We start from the raw sequence: 19,841 nt of genomic DNA, 5'->3' as shown, positions 1-19,841 counted from the left end.
CTATTGATTAAAGAAATATGACTTAATTATCCTATGATAAATGAACACAAATAGCCATAAAAATCATACACATATGCACACAAATATTTATGTCTCTAACATATGAACATAAAATACAAAACACTGAATCATATTGAAAGAAATTAATTCAGTACACTTAAAAGTAGAGCATTCCTGGATTAAAGCCGATCCCTAATGTACCTTGGGTTTTGTGAGACTACGTTTCCACCTACAGTAGACGGACATGTTGTAGAACTGTGGTGGTTCTGTTATATTTTGATGACGTTCAGAAAGGGGTTATTCTCTGTTCTTCATGCAACCAGTGGTTCCTATCCTTATAGTAACCATCCTTATTTGTCTGTACAACATCAACATTGCTGCTTAGAGCTTTTTAGATTCAGTAGAAGTATAAATAGAAAATGAGTAGTAACCATCAGAGTCTAAAGCTCTATGCTCTTAATATACCATTGGTCACCATTTGATACTCACTAATGTGGCTAGGTCATTGAAATCTGTAGCCGTTCACATAAAAGGGATTTAGTACAACAGCACTTCCAACCTTTTTTTTTTTTTTTAATAAGTCTACCAATGATTGGTTTCCTTGGGTGACTCAGTGGGTAAAGCATCCAACTCTTGATTTCTTCTTAGGTATTTTGAGATGTAACACCAATATTGAGCTCTAAGCTTCATGTGGAACCTGATTAAGATTCTCCCTCCCACTTCCTCTTCTCCTCCCACCTCCTCCCCTAAAAGTTAAAAAAAATATATTAAATTAAAACTAAATTTAAAAAACCAGAAAAGTCTCAACTATACATGCTAACCATACATCTAAAGGAGAAGAAGTGAGAATAGCAAATAATCATAAACCAAGCAAGAGATGAGAAATAATAAGGATTAGAGCAGAAATCAATGAAATAGAAACCAAAAGAACAGTAGAAGAGATCAATGAAACTGAAAGGTTGTTCATTGAAAGAATGAATAAAATCAACCTACCCCTAATTTTTGTCCTGGATAGGACCAAAATTAATAAAAATATGAATTAATGCAGAGAAATCATGACCAACACCAAGAAAATACAATCAATTTTAAGAACATATTATGAGTAACTATATGATAGAAAATTAGTCAATCTGGAGGAAATGGATGCATTCCTGGAAATTTATAAACTACAAAAAGTGAAACAGGAAGAAATATGAAACCTGGACATACCCATCACCAGCAAGGAAATGGAAATAGTAATCAAAAATCTCCCAACAAACAAGAGTCCAGGGCCAGATGGCTTCCCAGGGGAATTCTACCAAATATTTTAAAAATAATTAAATACTATACTTCTGAAACTGTTTCAAAAGGTAGAAATGGAAGTGAAATTTCCAAACTCATTCTATTAGGTGAGAATTACTTTGATTCAAAAACCAGACAAAGACCCCACCAAAAGAAGAATTACAGACTAACATCCATGATGAAAATGGATGCCAAAATACTCATCAAAATATTATCCAATAGAATCCAACAATAAATTAGAAGGATTATTCACCACGACCAATTGGGATGTATTCCTGTGTTGGAAGTGAGGGTAGTTTTACATCCACAAATCAATTAACATAATATGTCACATTAATACAAGAAAGGACAAGAGCCATATGATCCTGTCAATTGATGCAGAAAAAGCTTTTCATAAAAATCGCCAACAGACACATGAAAAATGCCCAATATCACTAGCCATCAGGGAAATACAAATCAAAACCAAAATGAGGTACTACCTTATACCATTCAGAATGGCTAAAATTAACAAGTCATGAAATAACAAAAGTTGACAAGTATGTGGAGAAAGGGGAGCCCTCTTCCCACTATTGGTGGGAATGCAAGCTGATATAGTCACTCTGGAGAACAGTATGAAGATTCCTCAAGAAGTTAAAAATAAAGCAACCCTACAACCCAGCAATTACACTCCTAGGTATTTATCTCAAATGCACAAATGTAGTGATCTGAAGAGTCCTGCATCCCAATGTTTATAGCAGCAATGTTCAAAACTGCCAAGCTATGGAAAGAGCCAAGATCTTTGACATCTTTGTCATTCTGTTATCAACAGATGAATAGATCCAGAAGATACAATTGAATATTAGTCAGGCATGAGAAAGGATGAATTCTTACAAGTTATATGGATGTGGATGGAATTGGAAGGTATAATGCTTTAACAAAATAAGTCAATCAAAGAAAGACAATTGCCATATAGTTTAACTCATATGAGAAATATAATAAACAACACAGGGGATCAGAGCAGAAGGGAGGAAAAGGGGAATGGGAAAGAGTCAGAGAGGGAGAAAAACATGAGGGACATTTAACTATGAGACAGAATCTTAATGATGCTGGATGGGTAGTGGTAGGGGTATGGGTTAACTGGGTTATAGGCATTAAAGAGTAACATGATGTGATGGGCACTGGATGTTATATGCAAGTGATTAATTACTGAACTCTGCAATTTAACTTAATGATGCACTATGTACTGGCTAATTGTATTCAAATTATAAAAATAGAGTCTTCTGAATAAGAGAAGATATGTGCAAATAGTGTGTCAAATAAGGGGTTAATGTCCAAAATATGAAAAAAAAATCATACATGAATTTGTAATGAGAGACGTTGTGCCCAAAAAGCCAGAATAAATATATTTGTTTATACACTGAATCGACCTTTATCATAGCTATTAAAACATCTACACAAATTATCAGAACTCATTTCTAAACTTTGGCCAAAGGCCATGCTGAGCTATATGTGATTTAACCTGCATTATTCGTGTCTCAGTGGACATTCCCAAGTGAACACACACACAAAACAACACCTATTAGTCTTAATCTCCAAAGATGTCATGAAATCGCTACTGCTCTTTAGTCTTTATGGAGTTATCTGAAATGTCAAGGGCAGGGATGAAAGACAAGTATAAGCATAGGTTTGGAAAAGAAGTCTATTTTGAAAAATTACTTTGTTCATTTGATGCCAGGAGGACCAATGTCAGCTATCCAAACCAGTAAGTTTTTAAATATGTGAGCTAAAAAAATGTATATGTCCTAAATTTATTTTTAATTTTATTTATCACTTAAGCGCTGAGAATTTTGCAAATGCTTAAGGTAATTTTGATTAGAATTAATTTAAAAATCTACTTTTAAGAAATGAAATAAGAAATTGATATATTCAGGAATCTAATTAACAATGACAATTCAAAGGAAAACTTTATTTGACTAAAGTCAGCTTAGAAGATATATTTATATTTTATATATTAAAATTTTATATTATACATAATTAAAATAAAAGTAAATAAATTGCTTACACACTGTGTACTTAAAAGTACATAAAAATCCCTATAATCAAAGAATTGGTGTTACATCTAATTATTTATTGTGAAGGGGTAGTGGAATACAGTGTAAGTGATACCACATTGATATTATAATTAGTGGCTGGTATTATCTATGAGCATCTATGAATCTCTTTTCTGGATTTATCATAAATAAAACACGGATCTACACTAAATGATACTGTATTCATGAACGTATGGTCACTTTAAAAGTTATAATAATTATCTGTGACAAAAAATACTAAATATTCATATGAATGCAAATGGACCTGTCAATGAAAGAAAAATTTGTCTGAAAAAGACATTTTCAGAAAAATAATTGAATTTAAAGTATAGATATCATCCACTGAGGAAAGAAAGTTACATTAAGTCCAGGGTCTGCAATGGACCCTTTGCAAATGGGGGTGTTTTCATCTAGAGAATGCTTTAGTATGACATAGGTAGAATAAATTTTATTTTACAGAAGTAGAGTTGTTTTCAGGCATCCACATAATGTGATCACATGGCTGTTGATCTCAGTGGGTTGATTCTTTTAGCATTGTAGATTTTTTTCCACCATTAATTTTATTTTTAAATTTATTTTAAAATTTAAATTCTGGTATAATTAACATACAGTGTAATATTAGTTTCTGGTGTACAATATCATGATTCAGCGTTTCTGTAAAACATCATTGATCATCATGACAAGTGCCCTCCTTAATCCTCATCAACTATTTATTTTCTTTTAATTTAATTTTATTTTTTCAGTGTTCCAAGATTCATTGTTTATGCCCCACACCCAGTGCTCCATGCAATATGTGCTCTCCTTAATACCTACCACCAGGCTCACCCATCCCCATGTCCCCATGCCCTCCAAAACCATCAGTTTGTTTCTCATGGTCCATAGTCTCTCATGCTTCATCTCCCTCTCCGATTTACCCCCATTCACTTTCTTGTTCCTTCTCCTAATGTCCTCCCTGTTATCCCTAATGCTCCACAAGTAAGTGAAACCATGTAATAATTGGCTTTCTCTGCTTCACTTATTTCACTCAGAATAATCTCCTCTAGGCCCAGCCATGTTCATACAAAAGTTGGGTATTCATCCTTTCTGATGGAGGCATAATATTCCATTGTACATATGGACCAAGCATTGTAGATTACTGACTGGATTGAAATTATTCCAAATTTAAATATGTCTGTTTAGGAAATTAATTATGTAAGAATTGGTCATGTTTGGAAATAGAAGATTTTAACTGGAGTTTGAGTGAGCAGAGCTGCCCTGTTTGTAATAGAAAACAGTTTAGGAGCTAGTTCACAAATGCACTCTCTGGATGGGAAATGAAGGTCTTTGTAAAAGACATGGTTGTGTCATACTTAGTAAGCTTTTGATGGGCTCACGTGAAATTTAATGAAAAAAAAAAAAACTAGCATGTAGGAGTCCAAATCATTAATAGTGATTGTAGAAAAAAAAAAAAAAAAAGCATTTCCTCTTTCCTGAATTTGGGGAGGGGGATATCTTGCCAATGAATGTAAAGTGGTTAAATGTTTTCCAGGATAAATATATTATTGCTTATGCAGTGTTTTTCCTTATATGGATCAGCCACTTCTAATTACATGATTTCTTGCCTAGACTTTATTCAAAACTCTAAGATGGAATTTATAATAAAGGTCAAATAGCAATGACTAAATATATTTCTCTAAGGAGGCTCTATGATATATTCTCAATGTAAATGACACCTTCTAGAAATAATGCAGGCATTCATATGAATGATAGTGTTGTGATTATTTTAACAGAAATTTGTCTAATTGTACTGCTTTATCTCTTTAACTCCAGCATTTCCTTAAAAATTATTTGCATGTAATTAACTTTCCAGTACAATAATAATTATATCTGGGTGCCTGGGTGGCTCAGTTGGTTGAGCAACTACCTTCAGCTCGAGATATGACGCTGGAGTCTCAGGATCAAGTCCCACATCAGGCTCTCTGCTCAGCGGGGGTCTGCTTCTCCCACTGGCATTGCCACACTCATTCTCTCTTGCTCTCATTCTCTCTCTCTCCCTCTCTTAAATAAATAAGTAAATAAAATCTTTAAAAACTAATAATAAAAAAAAAACTAATAATAATTATTATATTGGTGTTATCAACATAAGATGATTTGTGAAAATCAAATAGTGCATTGAAATAATTTGGGAGCAATGTCACTGAGTAATCTAAGAATGAGAGGTGTGTGGATAAAAATATGATGATAACTATGCTGATCTTAGTAGCAATGACAATGATGAAGATGATAAAAAATATCCCCTTTACTGTACATTGGTCACTCATGCAAATTCAAATTTGACATCCAGTGAAATTATCCCATTCAATCTTGTAATAACTCTTGATTTTTTTTCAGATATATTGAGGTATAATTGACATAAATTCTACATATTTACAGTGCATAAATTCATTTAAGACACTTACACATTAAAATAAGCACTACAAACTAGCATATCCACTAACTCACCTTTTGTGTGTGTGTGTGTGTGTGTGTGTGCACGCACGTGTGCGTATGTATGTGTGTGTGTGAGAATAGTACCAACTGGGGAGATCTACTCTAACAGAAAATTTCAAATAAACGATGTTGTTAATTATATATAAATTGCTGTAATATAGACCTGCAGAGACCTGCAGAATTTATTCATCCATCTGACCCATTTATTCCCATTTCTCCCTCATTTACCCACCAACATCCACTATTCTACTCCCTACTTCTAAAGGTTGACTATTTTAGATTGCACACATAATTGTAATTATGAAGTGTTTGTATTTCTGTGTCTGGTTTATTTCACTTAGTTGAATGTCCTCCAGGTTCATCCATGTTGTTGTTCTTGTGTAGTGTACATATTACAAATGCCATTTACCATTTATTTGTCAATGTACAAGAAGATTAATTTCCATATTTTAGCTATTATAAATAACACTGAAATAATTACTATAGGAATGTAAGTGTCTCTTCAAATAATTGATTTCATTTCATTTGGGTATATACCCAGAAGTGGGGTTGTTGGATTATATGGTAGTTTCAAGTTTAACTTGCTCATTCCATAACTAGATGCCTGTATCTCTTTTCCCTTACTTCCTTCACTCATTTGCCCAACCCCCACTCACCTCCTGTCTGGCAACCAGTTTGTTTTCTGTATTTATAGTTTTGATTATATATACATTTTGTGTTTTATTGCTAGTTTTCTTGCCAATGAGCGGCACTAAAATTCTCCATTTTTCATCTATTTTTAAAAATTAATGAAATAATTATGTATATGTATTATTTGTTTCAGGGGTACAGGTCTGTGATTCATAAGTCTTACACAAAACAGAGCTCATCACAACACATACCCTCCCCAATGCCCATCATTCAGCCACCCCAGCAGCCCACCCTCTCCCCTCCAGCAACGCTCAGTTTGTTTCCTAAGAATTAGGGTCTCTAACGTTTAACTTTTTGAAGAACTTCTATACTACTTTCCTTAATGAGTGTACTAATTTCTATTCTCATCAATAGGGTTCAATGTGTTTTCTCCACATTCTCTCCAACACTCATTTTTTTTTTTTTTTGATAATAGCCATTCCAAAAACTGTGAGGTCATATCCCATGATTTTGGTCTGCTCTACTTATGAGATACAGGCTCAGAGAGTTGAATTTACTAATCCAAGTTTGCATAGTTTAAATTTGTAGTAAGTGACAGAATTAGAATTAGTTCTACTGTTGGCATCAAACAATCTGCAGAGTGCTCTTTAAATAAAGCAAAATAAACATATCTACAATTGAATACAAGCTCAAAGTATGTACTGATAAATCAGATATCTCTTGAAATATCTACCTATTTTCCTATTCCTATTTATTTATCAATGCTGATTCACCTTTGTTGTATTTCATGAAGCTATATATAGAAGTACACAGATATAGGCACATACAAATACTGTAAATTTACACCATGTATACAATAAAATCACTATGGATCACAAGCTCTATAAACTTCTAAACATTGAAAAATAAACATTGCTTAAATATTTAATAAGATTATTATCTCATAAGTCACTGAGGGATTATGAATTATATTACTTTGTCCTTTTTTAGTAGAATCTGCTTTGGAAACTATAAGGCATAGAAAATTTCAAGTAGGACTCCAGAGATACTGAAGAGAATTATGCTTGGCTAGACTGTAGAGAATTCTTCTCTTGGTCCTCTGATCATTCAATAAACACCATTTCACAATGCTGTAAAATCTAGATAACTGGTAGCAATGCAAAATATTTATTATCTATGGTCCTGTAATGTGGATACAAATATAACCAAACATTTCAAAAAACTAAGGTAGACTTTGTAGAGATTAAAGTTTGCCCTTGGGAAAAAATGATCTGATAGGGTTTTTATAGAAGACTTCCCTTATGGGAAAGGTAAGGATGTTCCCTTTTGATGCAGCTCAACACTCAAAACATTATTAGCGTTCTTGAAAAGAGATGAAAGAAGCAACTGAAATTTATACCAAAATTCTGAAGATATTTTAAATTTACATTCTGATATTTTTGAAAGTTAAGTCTGATTTTAAAAAAAATTAGCAAAGCAATGGAAAGCTTTTTTGGTAAAGGCACAGTCTTGCTGCAAATATGAAAAATAACTGGACCAAATCTAATGTGACCAGATTTACTTAGCGATCTGCAAGTTCTTTCTTTGAGATTCACTTGCTTCAGAAGAAAAATTCTACATTGTCTAGGATCTAGAGTATACCTTTCTGATTTCGCCACTGAATCACTATGTAGTTTTAAATAATTATTTTCTTATCACTTGGAATCCACTTCTCATCATTATAAAAATGAATCTATATTTGAAAAATATATTTATTCTGTAAATATGTGAATCAGTAAAGTGAGAAGTTTTTCAAACTTTTATTGGAATTGAATAGGAACATGTGAAACATAGGAAGAATAATAAACACATGAAAACTAATGCTTATTAAATTTTATTAGAATAAAAATGGTAATCTCCAATTTATTTTTAACCTGGGCATTAATTACACAAATTTCCTCATTACAGTGTATGAATGAGCTGAAGGTGTACATTTACAACCTGAATTACGGAGGAGATAATAAAGAGGAAGGTGCTTCTTTGTGACCTAGGAATACTTTGGTATTGGGGCAAGACACAGATTAGAGTTCATTTAGAGGATCTGAGAGTGATGTGTGTATTATCTACACCATTAGGTAAATTTGCATTGTTGCAGGGAACAAGTAAAAAATTTATTAAGACTCCAAATAAAAGGAAACAAGAACTATATTAAAATGAACAAAATACGAACACTAAACCAATTTATTTAGGTATAAAGCAACTTATATACATTCTTGATTCTCACTTATACTGAATTATTAATTAATAGCTTTTATATATTTTCATTTTTTAGTTTTAAGCAGTTAAACATAAAAACTTTTATTCTCTTGTTATTTTATTTTGTATTTTTATTACATTATTTTATATATTTTTATAATATTTATTTTTATTTGTTTATTTACAGCATAACAGTGTTCATTGTTTTGGCATCACACCCAGTGCTCCATGCAGTACGTGCCCTCCCTATTACCGACCACCTGGTTCCTCAACCTCCCACCCCGCCCACCCCCCTGCCGCCCCTTCATAACCCTCTGGTTGTTTTTCAGAGTCCATAGTCTCTCATGGTTCATCTCCCCTTCCAGTTTCCCTCAACTCCCTCTCATCTCCATCTCCCCATGTCCTCCATGTTATTTGTTATGCTCCACAAATAAGTGAGACCATATGATCCTTGACTCTCTCTGCTTGACTTATTTCGCTCAGCATAATTTCTTCCAGTCCCGTCCATGTTGCTACAAAAGTTGGGTACTTTCTGATGGAGGCATAATACTCCATTGTGTATATGGACCACATCTTCCTTATCCATTCATCCGTTGAAGGGCATCTTGGTTCTTTCCACAGTTTGGCGACCGTAGCCATTGCTGCAATAAACATTGGGGTACAAATGGCCCTTCTTTTCACTACATCTGTATCTTTGGGGTAAATACCCAGCAGTGCAATTGCAGGGTCATAGGGAAGCTCTATTTTTAATTTCTTCAGGAATCTCCACACTGTTCTCCAAAGTGGCTGCACTAAATTGCATTCCCACCAACAGTGTAAGAGGGTTCCCCTTTCTCCACATCCTCTCCAACACACGTTGTTTCCTGTCTTGCTAATTTTGGCCATTCTAACTGGTGTTAGGTGGTATCTCAATGTGATTTTAATTTGAATCTCCCTGATGGCTAGTGATAATGAACATTTTTTCATGTGTCTGATAGCCATTTGTATGTCTTCATTGGAGAAGTGTCTGTTCATATCTTCTGCCCATTTTTTGATACGATTATCTGTTTTGTGTGTGTTGAGTTTGAGAAGTTCTTTATAGATCCTGGATATCAACCTTTTGTCTGTACTGTCATTTGCAAATATCTTCTCCCATTCCGTGGGTTGCCTCTTTGTTTTGTTGACTGTTTCTTTTGCTGTGCAGAAGCTTTTGATCTTGATGAAGTCCCAAAAGTTCATTTTTGCTTTTGTTTCCTTGGCCTTTGGAGACATATCTTGAAAGAAGTTGCTGTGGCTGATATCGAAGAGGTTACTGCCTATGTTCTCCTCTAGGATTCTGATAGATTCCTGTCTCACATTGAGGTCTTTTATCCATTTCGAGTTTATCTTTGTGTACGGTGTAAGAGAATGGTCGAGTTTCATTCTTCTACATATCACTGTCCAGTTTTCCCAGCACCATTTATTGAAGAGACTGTCTTTTTTCCATTGAATATTTTTTCCTGTTTTGTCGAAGATTATTTGACCATAGAGTTGAGGGTCCATATCTGGGCTCTCCACTCTGTTCCACTGGTCTATGTGTCTGTTTTTATGCCAGTACCACGCTGTCTTGGTGATCACAGCTTTGTAGTAAAGCTTGAAATCGGGTAACATGATGCCGCCGGTTTTGTTTTTGTTTTTCAACATTTCCTTAGCAATTCGGGGTCTCTTCTGGCTCCATACAAATTTTAGGATTATTTGCTCCAGCTCTTTGAAAAATACTGGTGGAATTTTGATCGGAATGGCATTAAAAGTATAGATTGCTCTAGGCAGTATAGACATTTTAACAATGTTTATTCTTCCAATCCAAGAGCATGGAACAGTCTTCCATCTTTTTGTGTCTTCTTCAGTTTCTTTCATGAGTGTTCTGTAGTTCCTCTAGTACAGGTCCTTTACTTCTTTGGTTAGGTTTATGCCCAGGTATCTTATGGTTCTTGGTGCTATAGTAAATGGAATCGATTCTCTAATTTCCCTTTCTGTATTTTCATTGTTGGTGTATAAGAAAGCCACTGATTTCTGTACATTGACTTTGTATCCTGCCACGTTACTGAATTGCTGTATGAGTTCTAGTAGTTTGGGGGTGGAGTCTTTGGGGTTTTCCATATAAAGAATCATATCATCTGCGAAGAGAGAGAGTTTGACTTCTTCCTTGCCAATTTGGATACCTTTTATTTCTCTTTGTTGTCTGATTGTCATTGCTAGGACTTGTAATACTATGTTGAACAAGAGTGGTGAGAGTGGGCATCCTTGTCGTGTTCCTGATCTCAACGGGAAGGCTGCAAGCTCTTTCCCATTGAAGATGATATTTGCTGTGGGTCTTTCATAGATAGATTTTATGAAGTTCAGGTATGTTCCCTCTATCCCTATACTTTGAAGCGTTTTCATCAGGAACGGATGCTGGATTTTGTCAAATGCTTTTTCTGCATCAATTGAGAGGACCATGTGGTTCTTCTCTCTTCTCTTATTGATCTGTTCAATCACACTGATTGATTTGCGAATGTTGAACCAACCTTGCAACCCAGGGATGAATCCCACCTGGTCATGGTGGATAATGTTTTTAATGTGCTGCTGGATCCTGTTTGCTAGGATCTTGTTGAGAATCTTTGCATCCATATTCATCAGTGATATTGGTCTGAAATTCTCCTTTTTGGTAGGGTCTTTGCCTGGTTTGGGGATCAGGGTAATGCTGGCTTCATAAAGAGTCTGGAAGTTTTCCTTCTGCTTCAATTTTTTGGAACAGCTTCAGGAGAATTGGTGTGATTTCTTCTTTGAAAGTTTGGTAGAATTCCCCAGGGAATCCGTCAGGTCCTGGCCTCTTGTTTTTTGGGAGGTTTTTGATCACTGCTTCAATCTCATTACTAGATATCAGTCTATTCAGGTTGTCAATTTCTTCCTGGTTCAATTTTGGGAGTTTGTAGCTTTCCAGGAATGCATCCATTTCATCTAGGTTGCTTAGCTTATTGGCATATAACTGTTGGTAATAATTTCTGATGATTGTTTCTATTTCCTTGGTGTTAGTTGTGATCTCTCCCTTTTCATTCATAATTTTATTAATTTGGGCTTTCTCTCTTTTCTTTTCGATTCGTGTGGCCAATGGTTTATCGATCTTATTGATTCTTTCAAAAAACCAGCTTCTAATTTCATTGATACGTTCTACTGTATCTCTCGTTTCTACCTCATTGATCTCTGCTCTAATCTTGATTATTTCCCTTCTTGCATGTGGAGTTGGTTTGATTTTTTGTTGATTCTCCAGTTCTTTAAGGTGTAGAGACAGCTGGTGTATTCTGGATTTTTCAATGTTTTTGAGGGAGGCTTGGATGGCTATGTATTCCCCCCTTAGAACCGCCTTTGCTGTATCCCATAGGTTTTGGACCGAGGTGTCTTCATTCTCATTGGTTTCCATGAATTGTTTAAGTTCGTCTTTGATCTCCTGGTTGATCCAAGCATTCTTAAGCAAGGTGGTCTTTAGCTTCCAGGTGTTTGAGTTCCTTCTGAACTTTTCCTTGTGATTGAGCTCCAGTTTCAAAGCATTGTGATCGGAGAATATGCAGGGAATAATGTCAGTCTTTTGGTATCGGTTGAGTCCTGCTTTGTGACCCAGTATGTGGTCTATTCTGGAGAAGGTTCCATGTGTACTTGAGAAGAATGAATATTCTGTTGTTTTAGGGTGGAATGTTCTGTATACGTCGATGAGGTCCATCTGGTCCAATGTTTCATTCAATGCTCTTATTTCTTTATTAATTTTCTGCTTCGATGATCTGTCTATTTCTGAGAGAGGCGTATTAAGATCTCCTACTATTATTGTATTCATATCAATATGACTCTTTATCTTGATTAATAGTTTTCTTATATAATTGGGTGCTCCCATATTGGGGGCATAGATATTCACAATTGTTAGATCGTCTTGGTGGATAGTCCCTTTAAGAATTATGTAGTATCCTTCTGTATCTCTGACTACAGTCTTTAGTTTAAAATCTAATTTATCTGATATGAGAATCGCTACTCCGGCCTTCTTTTGAGGCCCATTGGCATGAAAGATGCCTCTCCATCCCTTCACTTTCTGTCTGGGTGTATCCTTAGGTTCAAAATGGGTCTCTTGTAGACAGCATATGGATGGGTCCTGTCGTGTTATCCAATCTGCAACCCTGTGTCGTTTTATGGGCGCATTTAGGCCATTCACCTTGAGAGTGATTATTGAGAGATAGGTTTTTATTGACATCGTGTTGCCTTTGAAGTCTTTCTGTCAATAAATTGTTTCTGTATTTCTGTTCAATGATATTCTTAGGATTTTTCCTCTCTTATAGGACCCCCCTTAATATTTCCTGCAGTGTCGGCTTGGTGGTTGCATAGTCTTTTAAGCCTTGCCGGTCTTGGAAACTCTTTATCTCTCCATCCATTTTAAATGTCAGTCTTGCTGGATAGAGTATTCTTGGTTGCATGTTCTTCTCATTTAGTACTCTGAATATATTTTGCCAGCCCTTCCTGGCTTTCCAGGTCTCTGTGGAAAGGACTGATGTTATTCTAATGGGCTTTCCTCTGTATGTAAGAAGCTTCTTTGTCCTAGCTGCTTTTAAGAGGGTCTCTCTTGAAACATAATTCCCCATTTAACGATAAGGTGCCATGAGGACTTTTGAGAATCTAAAATCTTGGGAGGAAATCTTTCTGCCTCTAGTACATGAACGTTGTTTCGATTCGTGAGATTGGGAAAATTTTCATAGACAACTTCTTCCACTATATCTTCTAGACTTCTTTCTTTTTCTTCCCCTTCAGGGATTCCAATAATTCTGACGTTGGAACGTTTCATGGCATCGTTTATTTCCCTGATTCTGTTTTCGTGCCTTCTGAGCTGTTTGTTCCGGGCTTCCTCCTGATCCTTTCTCTCTATCTGTTTGTCCTCCAGATCACCAATTCTATCTTCTGTCTCAGTTACCCTAGCTTTTAGAGAATTTTGATTGGATTGGAACTCATTGAGAGCATTTTGAACATCATCCCTGGTGGCTTTCAGTTCTGCCCTAACATTGTGAACATCATCCCTGGTGGCTTTCAGTTCTGCCCTAATCAATTCTGTTTGGTCATCCATGGCTTTCTCCAACCTAGCTATTGCCTGGATAATTGTTAGTCTGAATTCCTTTTCTGACATATTGTCTATGTCGACAGCCATTAGCTCTGTTGCAGAAGGCCCATCCTCTGTATTTTTCTTCTGTTGGGTATTCCTCCTCCTAGTCATTTTGGTAAGAGATGACTAAACAGATGCAGCTGGACTTATCGATTGTGGTGCAGTCAATGTGCACCCTGGAACGCTTCTGTGCAATCAGTATTTCACACCCAAATGAGAGAAAAACGAGAAGAAAAAGAAATAGAGAAGAAGAAAGAAAAAAAAAAGGGGAAAGAAAAAAGGAAAAAAAAGAGAGAGAGAGAGATAGGAAAAAAAGGGAAGATAAAAGAGAAGGCTCAGCCCAAATGGGCCACAAGGTAAGATTTGTGGAGTATACAAACAAAAACAGACAGACAAAAAGAGTGATAAAAGTATATAACAAGAGGAAAAAAAATGTATATATAAGCAAAAAAAAAAAAAAAAAACAACGGAAGAACCTCATCAGAAAGAACCCCAAGTATAAGGTTTATATATTATCAGGACAAATACAAATTCACAGAAACACTGACAGAAGGAAAAATTGGGAGAATGGTTATAGATTCTCAGTGTGGGTGCGGAAGGTTATTTGATTCTTCCTGAAGGTATCTTGATGTTTTTGTTAAGGGACTCAACTTTCCTAAGTTACAGGGGGATTAGAAACTGGTTTGCCTATAGGGGTAGCATTGATTGGGGAAAGGGGATTACCTTGGAGTTTAACTCTATATGTATAGTAGAAAATAAAAATTAAAAAAGAATAAACTAGACTAAACTAAGTTAAAATTAAAAAAGAATTTAAAAAATAGAAAAACAAAAGAAAAACACGGGTGTATGTATCAAAAAGTTCAGGTTAGAAGGTTATTAAAGAATTTGATGTACTGGACATCTCGGTGTGATGGTAAATAGGTTAAAAAATTATCTGTATGTATAAAAAAAAAAGAACCAGAATATTGGTAAAGAGTTTAAAATAAAAGTTGTATTTATGAAGTAGTGGTGATTGTTCTCTTGTAGTCTTTTTTTTTTTTTTTCTTCCTTCCTGGTTGGTTTTCTGGGGGAGGGGCCTGCCACGTGGGTTTTCAGACAATGATGTTCCCTGAGTTAGGTCCTCCCGCTCCCCTCAAGGGGGTGAGCTCTTTTTTTTTTTCAGAAAACTGTTTTTTTCAGCCTTTTGTTCTCTGGGGTTTTTATATTCTTTCATCTGCTTTCTCTCGCCTTGACAGCTTTTGATGGTTTTTGGAGGTTTAGAGGAGAGCAAACAGCACCCCGACCTCCCTCTCAGAGAGAAGCCTCAGACTCTTTTGCAAAAGCTGCTGGCAGAGTCGGTTCTGAGTCACTGTCCCTGGGGATGCAGGAGCTCCTCCTTGTACCCAAAACGAGGGCAGCGGTGGCTGTCTGGGCAGCTCCAGACCACCAGAGAGGTTCGAGCAGAGATCGCACACTGAGATTTTCCTGCTGTCCCGGGCTAGGAATGTCTGGTTTTTCCGGCTGCCAGAGCTCCAGGCTAGCGCCTATGAGCACCTTTCCCAAGGGAGGGTGTGGGACGCGCGCGTTTCAGGATTGCCTTCTGGCCAGGCTCCCAGCCCCTCCCGGGAGCCAGACCCCACTCGTTCTCGGGCGCGCTGGCGTTCAGGTGCACTGGCCGCTCAGGGACAGAGACCTGATTTCTCTGCCGCACTCTCTCTGGCTCCGCACCAGGGGAGGCTGTCCTTGGTCCGTGGACTTAGGTCCCTGACCCTAACTGCCCAGGTTCCCACTATTACCCCCGCGATCCTTTGCTCTTTGTTTTTTGAGTGCTTTCAACCAGACTCCAAGTTAATGCTGGTCCCCAGACGCAGAGCACTCTCGTGTTGGGGTGTTACTTTCTGATCGGTCACCTCTGGTGGCTCCCTCCCCCTTTTGTTTATCTTCCGATATCAGTCGGACGTTCCCAGTCTGCTTTACCTGCCACTGGCGTCTTCTGCTCCTGTAGAGATCCAGACGTGTATAATTCTGATCTCAGGCTGATTTCATGGGTGGTCGGAGTTCTTTGGTAGGTAATCAGCTCACTTTAGGGTACAGGTTGAAATGGTGCCTCCTCCTACTTCCCCGCCATCTTGACTCCCCCGCATTGAACAACTTTTGATGGTTTTTGGAGGTTTAAACATAAAAACTTTTATTCTCTTGTTATTTTATTTTGTATTTTTATTACATTATTTTATATTTTTATTATTTTATTTTATTTTTTAATTATTTTGTTTTATATTTTTATTATTTTAATTTATATTTTCAGTGTTCCAAGATTCATTGATTATACACCACACCCAGTACTCCGTGCAATATGTGCCCTCTTTAACACCCACCACCAGACTCACCTAACCCCCTACCCCCTCCCCTCCAAAACCCTCAGTTTGTTTCTCAGAGTCCACAGTCTCTCATGGTTCATCTCCCCATCCAATTTCCCCCAATTCACTTATCCTTTACTTTTCCTAATGTCTTCCATGATATTCCTAATGCTCCACAAGTAAGAGAAACCATATAATTGACTTTCTCTGCTTCACTTATTTCACTCAGCATAATCTCCTCCAGTCCCAACCATGTTAATACAAAAGTTGGATATTCATCCTTTCTGATGGAGGCACAATACTCCTTTGTATATATGGACAGTATCTTCTTTATTCATTCGTCTGTTGAAGGGAATCTTGGTTCTATCCACAGTTTGGTGACTGTGGCCATTGCTGCTATGAACATTGGCACAGATGGCCCTTCTTTTCAGTATATCTGTATGTTTGGTGTAAATACCCAGTAGTGCAATTGCACAGTCATAAGATAGCCCTATTTTTAATTTATTAAGGAATTTCCACACTGTTTTCCAAAGTGGTTGCACCAATTTTTATTCCCACCAACAGTTTAAGAGGGTTCCCATTTCTCCATATTCTCTCCAGCACTTGTTGTTCCATGTCTTGTTGATTTGGGCCATTCTAACTGGTGTAATGTGCTACTTCAATGTGGTTTTGACTTGAATCTCCTTGATGGCTACTGATGATGAACATTTTTTCATGTGTTTGTTAGCCATTTGTATGTCTTCATTGGAGAAGTGTCTGTTCATGTCTGCCCATTTTTGACATGATTATCTGTTATGTGTGTGCTGAGTTTTAGGAGTTCTTTATAGATCTTGGATATCAGCCTTTTGTCTACGGTGTCAGTTGCAAATATCTTCTCCCATTCTGTGGGTTGTCTCTTTGTTTTGTTGACTGTTTTCTTTGCTGTGCAGAATCTTTTGGTGTGGAAGAAGTCTCAAAAGTTAATATTCACTTTTGTTTCCTTTGCCTTTGGAGACATAACTTAAGAGAAGTTGCTGTGGCTGATGTTGAAGAGGTTACTGCCTATGTTCTCCTCTATGATTTTGATGGATTCCTGCTTCACGTTTTACCCATTTTGAGTTTATCATTGTGTATCGTGTCTGAGAATGGTTAAGTTTCATTATTCTACACATAGCTATCCAATTTTCCCAGCACCACTTACTGAAGAGACTGTCCTTTTTCCACAAGATATTTTCCCCTGCTTTGTCAAAGATTATTTGACCATCGATTTGCGGGCCCATATCTGGGTTCTCTCCTCTGTTCCACTGGTCTATGTGCCTGTTTTTGTTTGTTTGTTTTGTTTTTGTTTTTCCAATACCATGCTGTCTTGGTTATCAGAGCTTCGTATTAAAGCTTTAAATCAGGCAACATGATGCCCCCAGTCTTATTTTTCTTTTTCAACATTTCCTTAGCAATTTGGAGTCTCTTCTGGTTCCACACAAACTTTAGGATTGTTTGTTTCAGCTCTTTGAAAAATGCCAGTGGAATTTTGATTGAAAGTATAGATTTATTAGGGCAGTATAGACATTTTAACGTTTATTCTTCTGATCCATGAGCATGGAATGGTCTTCCATCTGTTTGTGTCTTCTTCAGTTTCCTTCACAAGTGTTCTGTAGTTCCTCAAGTACAGATCTGTTATCTCTTTGATTAAGTTTATTCCTAGGTATCTTATGGTTTTTGGTGCTATAGTAAATGTAATAGAGTCTCTAATTTCCCTTTCTGTATTTTCATTTGTAGTGTATAAGAAAGCAACTGATTTCTGTACATTGATTTTATATCCAGCCACATTACTGAACTGTTGTATGAGTTCTAGTAGTTTGGCGTGGAGTCTTTTTTTTTTTTTAAGATTTTATTTATTTATTTGACAGACAGAGTTCACAAGTAGGCAGAGAGACAGGCAGAGAGAGGTGTAAGGAAGCACGCTCCCTGCGGAGCAGAGATCCCCATGTGGGGTTCGATCCCAGGCCTCTGGGATCATGACCTAAGCCAAAGGCAGAGGCTTTAACCCACTGAGCCACCCAGGCGCCCCTCTTTTGGGTTTTTGTTATGAAGTATCATGCCTGTGAAAAGAGAGAGCTTGATTCCTTCATTGGCAATTTTAATACTTTTATTTATCTTTGTTGTCTGATTGCTGTTGCTAAGACTTCTAGGGCAAGGTTAAACAACACTGGCGAGAATGGGCATGTTGTCGCATTCCTTATCTCAAAGGGAAAGCTGCTAGCTTTTCGCCATTGAGGATGAAATTCACTGTGGGTTCTTCATAGATCGATATTATGAAGTTGAGGAATGTTTCTGATATATTTATGCTTCGAAGCATTTTCATAAGGAACGGATGCTGTATCTTGTCAAATTTTATTTCTACATCAATTGAGGGGACCAGGTGGTTCTTCTCTCTTCTCTTATTGATTTATTCTATCACATTGATTGATTTCTGAATGTTGAACCACCCTTGCAACCCAAGGAAAAATCCTACCTGATTATGGAGGATAATCATTTTAACATCCTTTTGGATCCCATTAGCTAGGATCTTGTTGATAATCTTAGCATCCATGTTCATCAGGGATATTGGTGGGAAATCTCCTATTTGGATCTTTACCTGCTTTGGGAATCAGGGTAACGCTGGCTTCATAAAAAGAGTCTGGAAGTTTTTCTTCTGCTTCAATTTTTTGGAACAGCTTCAGGAGAATAGGTATTATTTCTTCCATGTAAGTTTGATAGGATTCCCCAGGGAATCCATCAGGTCCCAGTCTCTTATTTTCATCAATGCTTCAATCTCGTTACTAGATATTGGTCTACTCAGGTTGTCAATTTCTTCCTGATTCAGTTTTGGAAGCTTACAGGTCTCCAGGATTGCATCCATTTCGTCTAGGTTGCTGAACTTACTGGCATATCATGGCTGATAATAATTTCGGATGATAGTCTCTATTTCCTTTGTGTTAGTTGTGATTTCTCCCTTTTTGTTCATAATTTTATTAATTTGGGCCTTATATTTTTTCTTTTGGATTAGTTTGGCCAATGGTTTATTGATCTTATTCTTTCAAAAACCAGCTTCTAGTTTTGTTTATGTGTTCTACTGTATCTCTAGTTTCTATCTCATTAGTCTCTGCTCTAATCTTGATTATTTCCCTTCTTGTGTCGGGTTGGCTTAATTTGCTGTTGATTCTCCAGTTCTTTACATTGTAAAGAGAGCTGGTGTATTCTGGATTTTTCAATTTTTTTGAGGGAGGCTTGGATGGGCTATGTATTTCCCCCTTAGGACGGACTTTGCTGTATCCCATAGGTTTTGGACTGAAGTGCCTTCAGTGTCATTGGTTTCCATGAATTGTTTAGGTTCTTCTTTGATTTTCTGGTTGATCCAAACATTCTTGAGTAGGTTGTACTTTAGCTTCCAAGTGTTTGAATTCCTTTCAAACTTTTTCTTGTGGTTGAGTTCCCATTTCAAAGCATTGTAATCTGAAAATATGCAGGAAATAATCTCAATCTTTTGGTATCAGTTGAGCCCTGATTTATCACCTAGTATGTGGTCTATCCAGGAGAAAGTTCCATGTGCACTCAAGAAGAATGAGTATTCTGTTGTTTCAGAGGGGAATGTTCTGTATATATCAATAAGGTCCATCTGGTCCACTGTGTAATTCAATGCTCTTCTTTCTTTATTGATTTTCTGCTTGGATG

Source organism: Meles meles, chromosome 3 (genome assembly GCF_922984935.1).
Source record: "Meles meles chromosome 3, mMelMel3.1 paternal haplotype, whole genome shotgun sequence".
NCBI lineage: Eukaryota > Metazoa > Chordata > Mammalia > Carnivora > Mustelidae > Meles > Meles meles.
This window is presented reverse-complemented; position numbering follows the sequence as displayed.